This window comes from Aquarana catesbeiana, linkage group LG01 (genome assembly GCF_042186555.1).
Source record: "Aquarana catesbeiana isolate 2022-GZ linkage group LG01, ASM4218655v1, whole genome shotgun sequence".
NCBI lineage: Eukaryota > Metazoa > Chordata > Amphibia > Anura > Ranidae > Aquarana > Aquarana catesbeiana.
In genome coordinates, this window is record NC_133324.1 from 798,425,248 (window position 1) to 798,436,156 (window position 10,909).

At 42.7% G+C, this 10,909-nt stretch overlaps 1 pseudogene; it reads left to right on the forward strand.

The window, feature by feature from the left end:
• The first annotated feature begins 3,701 nt into the window (after positions 1–3,701).
• On the forward strand, positions 3,702–9,489 carry LOC141127783 (uncharacterized; annotated as a pseudogene).
• The last annotated feature ends 1,420 nt before the right edge of the window (positions 9,490–10,909 follow it).

Here is a 10,909-nt window from a genome sequence, read left to right on the forward strand (position 1 = left end):
TTACCTGGTCTTCATTTCCAGCTCGTCAGCTAGAGCTGCTGGTTATATAAACTCCTTGGATCAGATCTTCTGTGCATTTGCCTTAGTCAACATATCCGGACTCTGCTGTGTTTTCCTGTGAAAGACTTTTGCTTGGCTGACTTGCCTTCTGGTTCCTGATCCTGTTTGCTGCACCCAACTTGGCTGAAATCTGGACTGGTTTCTCTGGCTTGTTCCGACTACCCGTCCTGGTTACCAAACTCTGGCTATGTTTTGACTAAGTTTGCTTTGTTTATACCATTTTACCATTTTATTAAATAGTGTGATTTTTACTGCACTTCTCTTTCGGTCTGATTCATGGTTCCTGATATTAGGTAAAGGCCATGAATTCAGAAGTTGCAGGCAATCCTCTTGTTGGTAATATTTTTTCTAGATTGGATGAGCAGTATGGCCGCATGGATCAGTTTGCCATAGCATTATGCACACTCCTGAATCACACTGCTCACCTGGAACCTCCCGCTGTGGCTGCTCTAGTACAACCTGTGTTGCAGGCCGTCCCTGCTGCTGCTCCGGTCTCGGTGCTGGCAACCGCCTTGAATATTACCTCTATAAGAGGTATGTCTAGTTCTGCTCTGCTTCCCCAGCGATTCGGGGGTGATCCAGTTCAATGGAGAGGGTTTCTCAACTAGGTTGAGATTTACTTGGAGATGCTGCTCCAAGCGTTTCCCACAGACAGAAGCAAAGTAGGCTTCATGATATCTTTGCTTTCTGAGAGAGAGCTTCGGCCTGGGCAAACCCTCTATGGGAGATGCCAAGACCCATTATCCAGAGTTACCTAGAGTTTGTGGCTTCCTTTAAGAGGGTATTTGACGTTCCCGCACGCTCCACGGCTGCTGCCAAAGGCCTACTGTCCGCCAAACAGGGTACGAGAACTGTTACCAATTACACCATTGAGTTCCGTACTCTGGCAGCAGAGGTTGCTTGTAATAATGAGTCTCTCGTGGCTGCTTTTTTCTCATGGTCTCTCAGATCACATCAAAGATGAGATAGCAGCCCAAAACATACCCACTGAGCTGGAGAAGTTGATCACGTTTGCCATCCTCATTGACTCCAGACTCCGAAAGAGAACCTCTTTTAAGGAGCAACTGCGGAAGCCTCCTGTACGTTTGCCTCCGAGCTTTGCAGTCCCACCTTTGCCTCCCTCACCTCCCATACCTCCTGGTACCAAGTCTGCCAGTGAGGTAGAATCCATGCATTTGGGCTTCACATGTCTCTCTGCGGATGAGAGGGCCTTTAGGAGAAGGGAGAGATTGTTCCTTTATTGTGGCCAGGCAGGCCTGTTTATAGATGGTGCCTTTGTGTCCAAGCTCCATTCCGCTGCATCTTCGTGCCACTCCACTTGTCATTGAGGCCATTGATGGAAGACCTTTACAGCCTGCCCATGTGACTCATGTTCCGTTGACCATGGCCGTAGAGGCTCTTCATCATGAGATAATCCAATTCCAAGTAATTTCCTCACCTCATTTCCAGGTTGTTATTGGTTATCCTTGGTTACAAAGGTCAAGCTGATAGTTTGCCTCCGCACTGGACTCTCGTGGTCGGGTCTACCCTTTGTCTGTCTTGGAGGACAGTGGCCGATGCACTTTCTCGAGGATTCATCCGCAGATCCTCGTCTCCTGCTGGTACTGGTTTCTTATTTGTAAAAAAGAAGAATTGAGAACTGAGACCTTGTATAGATTATAGGGGTCTCAATCTCTTCATGATTAAGAATGCGTATCTGATTCCTTTGATCAAGGGAGTAACGGTTTTTACGAAGCTTGATTTGCGTGGGGCATACAATCTCGTGAGGATCAAGGAGGGCGACGAATGGAAAACTGAGTTTAATACCAGAACTGGCCATTATGAATACCTAGTTATGCTGTTTGGTCTTTGCAAAGCTCTGGCAGTTTTCCAGGAATTTATCAATGATGTCCTCTGAGATTTGTTGCAGCTATGTGTGGTGGTTTATCTCAACGATATTCTCATATTTTCCAAGTCCCTAGAGAGCCATCACACGGTTGTACGCCGTGTGTTGCAGAGGTTAAGAGATAATAACCTGTATTGCAAATTGGAGAAGTGCGAGTTTCATTGTGAACAGGTTAAATTTCTGGGTTATGTCAACTCCACTGCTGGTTTTTTCATGGACCCAGAGAAACTTTTGGCAGTACTACAGTGGCTCCGACCCGTGGGTTTACAACCATTGCAGTGTTTTCTTGGCTTTGCCAATTTATTATCAGAAGTTTATTTGTAACTTCTTGTCTCTGGTCAGATCCCTGACCGATATGACCAGAAAGGATGGCAACCCACAGAATTGGTCTCCAGACTCTATTAATGCCTTTGAGAGTCTCAAGGCTGCCTTTGCTTCTGCTCCTGTGTTGGTACATCCTGATCATACGGTACCATTCATCCTTGAGGTTGATGCATCTGAGACTGGAGGTGCCATACTGTCTCAACGTCCTACCTCTGAGAACGCTATGCATCCTTGTGGCTACTTTTCCAAGAAGTTATCTCCTGCTGAATGCAATTATGAGATTGGGAACAGAGAGTTGTTAGCAATCATTTTAGCCCTTAAAGAATGGAGGCATCTCCTCGAAGGTAGTACGGTGCTGGTTCTTATTCTGACTGACCATAAGAATCTCACATTCTTGTTTTAAGCTAAACATCTCTCTCCCAGAAGGGCGCGATGGGCTCTTTTCTTGTCAAGTTTCAATTACATAGTCTCATTCTTACCCGGTACTAAGAATGTAAGGGCTGATGATTTGTCGCAACAGTTTTCCTCCACTTCCAAGATGGAGTCGGTTCCTGTGATTCCTCCCGGTCATATACTGGATACGGTTCGCACCAGTCTCACTTCTCCTTTGGGTGACAAAATTATTGCCGCTCAGATCCATTCTCCTCCTAAAAAAACTTGTGATTGCTGCTTTGTCCCTGAAAGTCTCCGTACTGCCGTGCTCCAGACTTACCATTCTCCCAAGACTGCTGACCACCCACAGAATCAACTCTTTTGTTTTCCCAACAATTCTGGTGGCCTAGTCTACGTGCTGATGTAGCTGCCTTCGTAGCTGCTTGTTCCGTGTGTACTCAGTAAGAAACCACGACATCTTCCAGTGGGCCTCCTACAACCCATACCCAATGGAGAGAGGCCTTGGACCCGCCTGTCAATGGATTTCATTGTGGAGTTACCCAACTCTCAGGGCAACACAGTTATCCTTATGGTGGTTGACCGGTTCTCGAAAATGTCTCATTGTATTCCACTTAAGAAGTTGCCTACATCTAAAGAACTGGCTTCCATTTTTGCTCGAGAAATCTTTCGCTTACATGGGCTATCCAAGGTGATCGTCTCGAACAGGGGTAGCCAGTTTGTGTTCAGGTTTTGGCGAGCCTTGTGTGCACAGTTGGGAATTCAGCTTTCTTTCTCCTCTGCATATCACCCGCAGTCCAATGGGGCCGCAGAACGAGCCAACCAGCCCTTGGAACAGTTTTTATGTTGCTACATTTCTGATCACCATAACAACTGGTTAGACCTCTTACCTTGGGCGGAGTTTGCTCACAATAGTGCCGTCAATTCCGCTTCCCGATTGTCTCCATTCATTTCCAACCATCCATGTTGCCTGACTCTTTTGTTCTTCAAAGAATTCCTGCATTAGAGGAGCATTTCCGTGATCTTCATTCCACTTGGGTGCATGTCCAAGAGTCCTTGCAACGTGCCAGTGAGAGGTACAGACTCCATGCTGACTGCAGACGCCTACCTGTGTCTTCCTACCAGGTTGGGGGGAGGGTCTGGCTGTCATCTCGTAACCTCTGACGTTCCCTCACTGAAACTGGCACCATGGTTTATTGGGCCTTTCCATATTCTCCATAGGATCAAATCAGTGGCTTGCGCATTAGACCTTCCTTCTAACATGTGTATTTTGAATGCTTTCCATGTCTCCTTATTAAAACCTTTGGTGTGCAACCGTTTCACCACCACGGTACCACGTCTTCGCCTGGTTCAGGTTGAGAACCATGAAGAGTATGAGATACAATCAATCATTGACTCTCGTAGGTGCCACGGATGCATACAGTACCTGGTTCATTGGAAAGGGTATGATCCGGAGGAACGCTCTTGGGTCTCATCCTTGTACGTACATGGTTTCTGTGCTTTCCATAGACCTTTTCCCCTCAAACCCGGTGGTCTTCTGAGTGGAAGGGGTCCTTGAGGAGGGCGTACTGTCATGGCTGGGCTCTCAGCCCACCCTTCTCATTGCTCAGGTTGCTTAGCTATCGGTTAGTTGCCAGCACTCATTGTTCCACAGCAGCTCACCTGATGATCATTTCCTGCTCGTCAGTCCAGCCTACAGCCAGCCCCTTCTGGCTATTTAAACTACCTGGTTCATTCCTTACGTGCCTTCGCCTTGCTCAAACATATCTGGAGACTCTCTGCTGTGTTCCTGTTGAAGACTTGCCTGGCTGATGTCCCTTCTGGTTCCTGATCCTGTCTGCTGCCTCTGACTACGCTACTCTCTGGCTTCCTGATTTACTGGCTTGTTCTGACTACCGGCTTTGGCTACCGTATCCTGGCTATGTTTTGACTGTTTACTATTTGTACCATTTTTACCATTATATTAAAAGGTGTGATTTTAACTGTATTTTCCGTCATCGTCTGATTCATGGTTCCTGACAATATACATGAGGGTCTTCAAAAAGTTTCAGAATCTTTAACGGTGAGAACGGGAGGAGTAGTAATTGGTTGCGTTTGAGAGTGTCATGTGACTAGTTTGTCTAAAGTGATGTCATTTGTTTTTGAAATTCTTAATAAAAAGAGTTAAAAGTGCAGAAAGAACCCATATACACTCACCGGCCACTTTATTAGTTAAACCTTGTTAGTATTGGGTTGGACCCCCTTTTGCCTTCAGAACTGGCTTAATTCTTTGTGGCATAGATTCAACAAGTTGTTAGAAACATTCCTCAGAGATTTTGGTCCATATTGACATGCTAGCTTTACGCAATTTCTACAGATTTGTCAGCTGCACATCCATGTTGCGAATCTCCCGTTCCACCACATCCCAAAGGTGCTCTATTGGATTGAGATCTGGTGACTGTGCAGACCATTGGAGTACAGTGAACTCATTGTCATATTCAAGAAACCAGTTTGAGATGATTTGAGCTTTGTGACATTGGTGCATTTGGTGCATTATCCTGCTGGAGGTAGCCATCAGAAAATGGGTACACTGTAGTCATAAAGTGATAGACATGGTCACCAACAATAGTCAGGTAGGCCGTGGCATTTAAATGATGCTAAATAGGTACTAAGGGTCCTAAAGTGTGCCAAGAAAATATCTATCTAATACATTACACCACCACCAGTCTAAACTGTTGACACAAGGCAAGATGGATCCATGATTCCATGTTGTTTATGCCAAATTCTGACCCCACCATCTGAATATCGCAGCTGAAATGGAGACTAATCAGACCAGGCAATGCTTTTCCAATCTTCTATTGTTTAATTTTGGTGAGCCTGTGCGAACTGTAGCCTCAGTTTTCTGACCGGCTACTATCCCTTTGAGTATAGAGTGATATGCATACTTAAAGTCTTGATAATATTTTCTTGAAGAGGTCTCATTGCACTACAAGCCATGTGTAACTGATAGGTACTCTGTTCTATTTGTTCTATTTGTGCAGGTTAAATTAGGTTTATGTTTTTTTTTAGATAGCTACAAGTAATGTTCATACAGTGCTCTTTGTTTGGAAACTATGAGTGAAAGGATATATATTTCTGATATTGCAGCATTTTCTACCCTGCTACCAAACGAGCTAATGTCTGCTGATTACAGGTGTCCGTATGCTTACGGAAGCTGCTAACAGCTTTGTTTGGATTACTTGAACTGTCACTGTTAGTCTGATTACCTTCTTTAGTTTTTTGTGAGTAATGTGCTTCTGAGGCGGCTGTGTGTTTAAAATTAAAACTTTAATAAAAAAAGATTGGCTGCTTTAGAGGCTGCTCCCAGCTCAGTACAATGGCACGAGTTTGGTGGTAGTGCCCTAATACACATAACATCACACAATCATAAATTCACACAAGCATCCCTTGTCTTTTTAACACAGAAAACATTCTTGCATCACGCATATTAACAGCTACCAAACTAACCATTGCCAGAGCCCGGCAACTGCCTTCTAGGACTTTAGGGCAGTAAAAAACAGGCAAAATAAAATAAGAACAAATAAAACATTACAGGCAATTTTAAACAATTTCCATGAAAAACTCCTAAAATGTGGCAGTTGTGGATATCTTATTCTCATTTTTTTAATTTTTTGAATACTAGAAATATTCCTTCCCCAGAACCCTTCTTTTCTCATTTCTCCCAATGTCCTTCCCCTCAGACATTCTCACCCTCCCCCAAACTCTTTGCATCCTCTCTCCTTTTGGATTTTAATTCCTTATCCCTTCATAACTAACTTCACTTTAGCAACCTAATATGTTGTTAAAGTGAAGCTCTAGTCAAAACTTTATTTTATTTCACCCATTAAAAAAAATCTTTACAATGTCCACATTGGGAATATTTCCCCCTCATGTCCATAGTGCAAGGGTATATTTGTACAAGAAGAACACGGGCAGCAAATAAATATTTTCCTCATTGGGAAGATTTTCCTCCACTTCCTGCCCCATCTGCCGAAAATGTACTTTATTATGTAAGTCTTAAAGCAGAACTTTTCTGTTTCTGAGCATCAAACTGAAAACACTTTTTAATTCTTTTTTATTATAAAAAAAAAATCCCCTGTCTATTTATGTTTCCATACTTTTTCTTTTCTTTTGCCACCTCTGCTACAAATTCAGGGTCTTCGATATTTTCCTCCATAATATCCTTAAGTTAGGAACCTTCTGCCTCTGGTCCTGAACAGGTTCATGGGGATTAGAGGACATATAGCATTTATAGCCTCTGGAAACAAAAGGTTCTACATTTGCCAAAAGGTGAGTATGTATATTTGTTTTTTAGAATCCTGCACTTTTCTTTGAGATATTCACTGATCTTGAAAAAAAAAATACTCAACAAGATGACAGTGAAATCAGAACTTCTTATATAAGTGTGAATAAATTATATAGTGTGCTAATGTAGTGACTGCACTACACACAAAAGTCCACATTGAGCAGAATGATAAAATACAGTCCAATAAGGTTTGTGATCCAATGCATATGGGAAGAATTCCTGACATTACTGGGAACCTTGAAGTGAGTAAATAGAAGCAAACACCACCACCGTGAAAGAGGGAGGAGGCTTACCGGATGGTATTGACTTGGCGGGGCATATACCACCCAAGTCAACAAGGCTTGTTGGGTTCAAACCACCCAATGGGGGACAGCAGGTCCTGGAACTCGGTCAGTCGGTCAACCTTAAACGGTCATTGGATGTTAACTGAAGGCTTCAGGAGTTTCAAGAAATGTGGAAACTTATTGTCACTGGAAGGGTATCACGTAATAGAGAAAGGGAGCTGACATAGCGTGATACCGTTTAAAAAAGTTGTGATTTTATTAAAAATACAAATTCAACACTCACATTTGGTAGAAATGTATAAAGCATGTAAAAGCATGAAGGCAATGTTGACGGAAGGCGATGTTGACGGAAGGCGGTGTTGACGGAAGGTTCATCCGACGCGTTTCGACTGCACAGTCGTCATCTGGGGTGTGGACCCCCCGGAAAATATTGCTTAAATGAGAATAATGACCCCAGAGTTTACTTGACACCGGAAGTGATCTCAAATGACATCACTTCCTGTCTCCGTGTTTAGATCTTAAATACAAATAAGAAAGTGGTTTAAACACATAAATGGATTGTATGAATATAATACTGGCAATAGCCAGTGTTTCTGAATGGCATAACGGACTGTATTCTGAATGCATCATACATTAAAAGCTTAGTCCGTTAGCCAGGCCTCATTGTGAAGATGAGGCATGGTTCCCTGGCTGTCGTCTCAAAATCAGCAAGCCTCGTTGCGAAACTGAGGCTTGGATGAGTGACTTCCTCTCTGTGTATCATTACTTGGTGTGTTACAGCATTAGGTCCATCAACCAAGCCTCGCTGTGAAGTCGAGGCGTGGCTATATGGCTTCTATCCAAACCAAGCCTCGCTATGAGACTGAGGCGTGGATTAGTAACCTCCGCCTTGCACACCAACCAAGCCTCGCTCTGGAAGCGAGGCCCGGAAAAGCAATCATAACGTAAACAAAAAACATGACGGGCTTGTCACATAGTATATACAGGTCTCATGCCCGTCTGCAAATAGGTAAATGTAAGGAAAAAAAAGGGAACCAGAAAAAATCAGCCCGTCCCACATAGTGGAGATGGTAAAAAAAGAAAAAACAAAATCTATAGTACAGGAACCCGTATTGATAGAAAGGGTGCAATCCACTATATGAACACCGCTACAGCAAGGTCTGGGGTGTACACTGTGAGCAATCCCACAAGTGTAGACAGTATTATATGCTGCCCCCAATCTAAATCAAATATGGTAAAAATGATAATATACAATTTACAAATGGACATTAAAAAATGGGCATAAAAAAGACAAAAATCGTTCCGAGTATCGTGGCTATTAGGCTCTATTTATAAAAGAGTTAATGTCCCATTCCACGTTCATCCCCTGTGGGTGGTGAGTCTGTAATTCATAGATCCAGAAGGTTTCGAGTCTGGATACCCCTCTAGTTTTAGCTCCACCCTTCCATGGAGCGATGTATCTGTCTATAATGAGAAATTGAGTACCTTTTGGGACTCATGCATGGTGTTCTCGATAGTGATGGGGAACTGTATGTTTAATACTACCCAATTTTATTAAATTGATGTGTTCCGTGACTCTGGCGGTAAATGAACGAATGGTTCTACCGACATATTGCTTTCCACAATGGCAAGTCAATAGGTATACCACACTGGTTGTGGCACAAGCGCAGAATTGTTTAATGGTATAAACTTGGCCAGTTACAGTCGAATGGAATTCCTTAGTGGCTCTACGTCTACTAATGTTGTGTTGGCAGACAGAACACTTTTTACAAGGATAGTATCCTACCCAGTTGTGGAAGAATGTAGGCCTGATGGGGGGATTGATAATAGAAGGTGCAATCTTGTTTTTAAGTGAAGGTGCACCTCGATATAAACACCTTGGGTCTTTCAGATATAATGGGCCCAAGTACTCTATCGTTCTTCAAAGTTCCTCAGTGCCGTATAAAAATGTCCATGATCTGTGCTGTGTTGAGAACCCGGTAAGAAATGACCATTTGAAATTGTCGTTGCCCTCTCTTTGAGGTTTATCCACCATCAGTAGAGCTCGGTCAGTATTCAATACCGTAATAAGATCTCTATCGACATCAGCCTGATTATATCCTTTCTCAATGAATCTTTCTCTCAAGATGTTAGCTTGGGACCTAAAAGTGGAAATGTCAGTACAATTCCTGCGTAGACGCAGGAATTGGCTTTTAGGAACCAAACTCAGCCATGACTTGTGATGACAGCTGTCCATGGGTATAAACCCATTCCTGTCGGTAACCTTAAAGTGGGTACTCAATATAAATTGTTGCTCTGAACTTTCGATCACCAAATCCAAAAAATTAATCTTGGAAGGACTGGACTGCTAAGTCAGAACAATCCCGCGATCGTTACCATTGAGTGCCAAGAAAAATTCCTCCAATGATTCCGAAGTACCAGCCCATAGGAGGAGGACGTAGTCTATGATACCCTTCCTGTGACAATACGTTTCCACGTTTCTCGAAACTCCTGAAGACTTCAGTTAACATCCAATGATCGTTTAAGGTTGACCGAATGACCGAGTTCCAGGACCTGCTGTCCCCCATTGGGAGGTTTGAACCCAACAAGCCTTGTTGACTTGGGTGGTACACACCCCGCCAAGTCAATACCATCCGGTAAGCCTCCTCTCTCTTTCACGGTGGTGGTGTTTGCTTCTATTTCCTCACTTCAAGGTTCCCAGTAATGTCAGGAATTCTTCTCATGTGCATTGGATCACAAACCTAATTAGACTGTATTTTATCATTCTGCTCAATGTGGACTTTTGGGTGTAGTGCAGTCACTACATTAGCACACTATATAATTTATTTACACTTATTATGATTGGAGTTTGTGCTATTATGTCACTTACATGTTTGTATCACATATAATTCTATGTTATTATATCACTTATATGTTTATATTACATATAACTTTATCACCTTCCTTTTTTTTTGCAACCTTAGCGTTACACTTATTATACTTTATATAAATACTTTGCCTATGATTCAGAAAGCAATGAAGCCACTGGATATTATGACAGCCAGGATACTAGAAGAGGTCAGCAGTGGTGGCCTCAGGTTTTCTATAATTCATATGTATATTATATTTCAGAACAGACAGCTCTTGCAGCCCTGTTGTGTCTCTCAGGATGATATCATACTCTATGCACTGCCAACACAAGGCATATTTTGTTTTATACTCTGAGAAGAATCATGTGACAAGAATTTAGCCTGACAGCTCTAAGTGTAGTGGCAGTAGCTTGTTAGGAATACACACTAATCTGAGCCCCCACACAATTTGCAGATACTGTACCATGAAAAGCAGATCAAAGCCATGGAAAAATTCTAGGAAAATACACCTTTCTTTTAATAACAGCAGTGCTAAAACAAAATAGAGGACCATATTAAAGTAATTGTCTCACTCACCACAAGCATTTGAGAATATATGCATAATGCAACAGACCAAGACTGAAAAAATCAAGTTAACACAATTAGAACAGGTGAAATAAAATGTACCTACTTAAATTCTATTAGGAATATCAAGCTATAATGATTTACTGGCCTACCTAGCGTTTTCAGCTGGAGGCCTTACATTTCTGGATCAAGCATCCTTTTTCTGGCTCAGTGACCTCTCTCTAGGTGC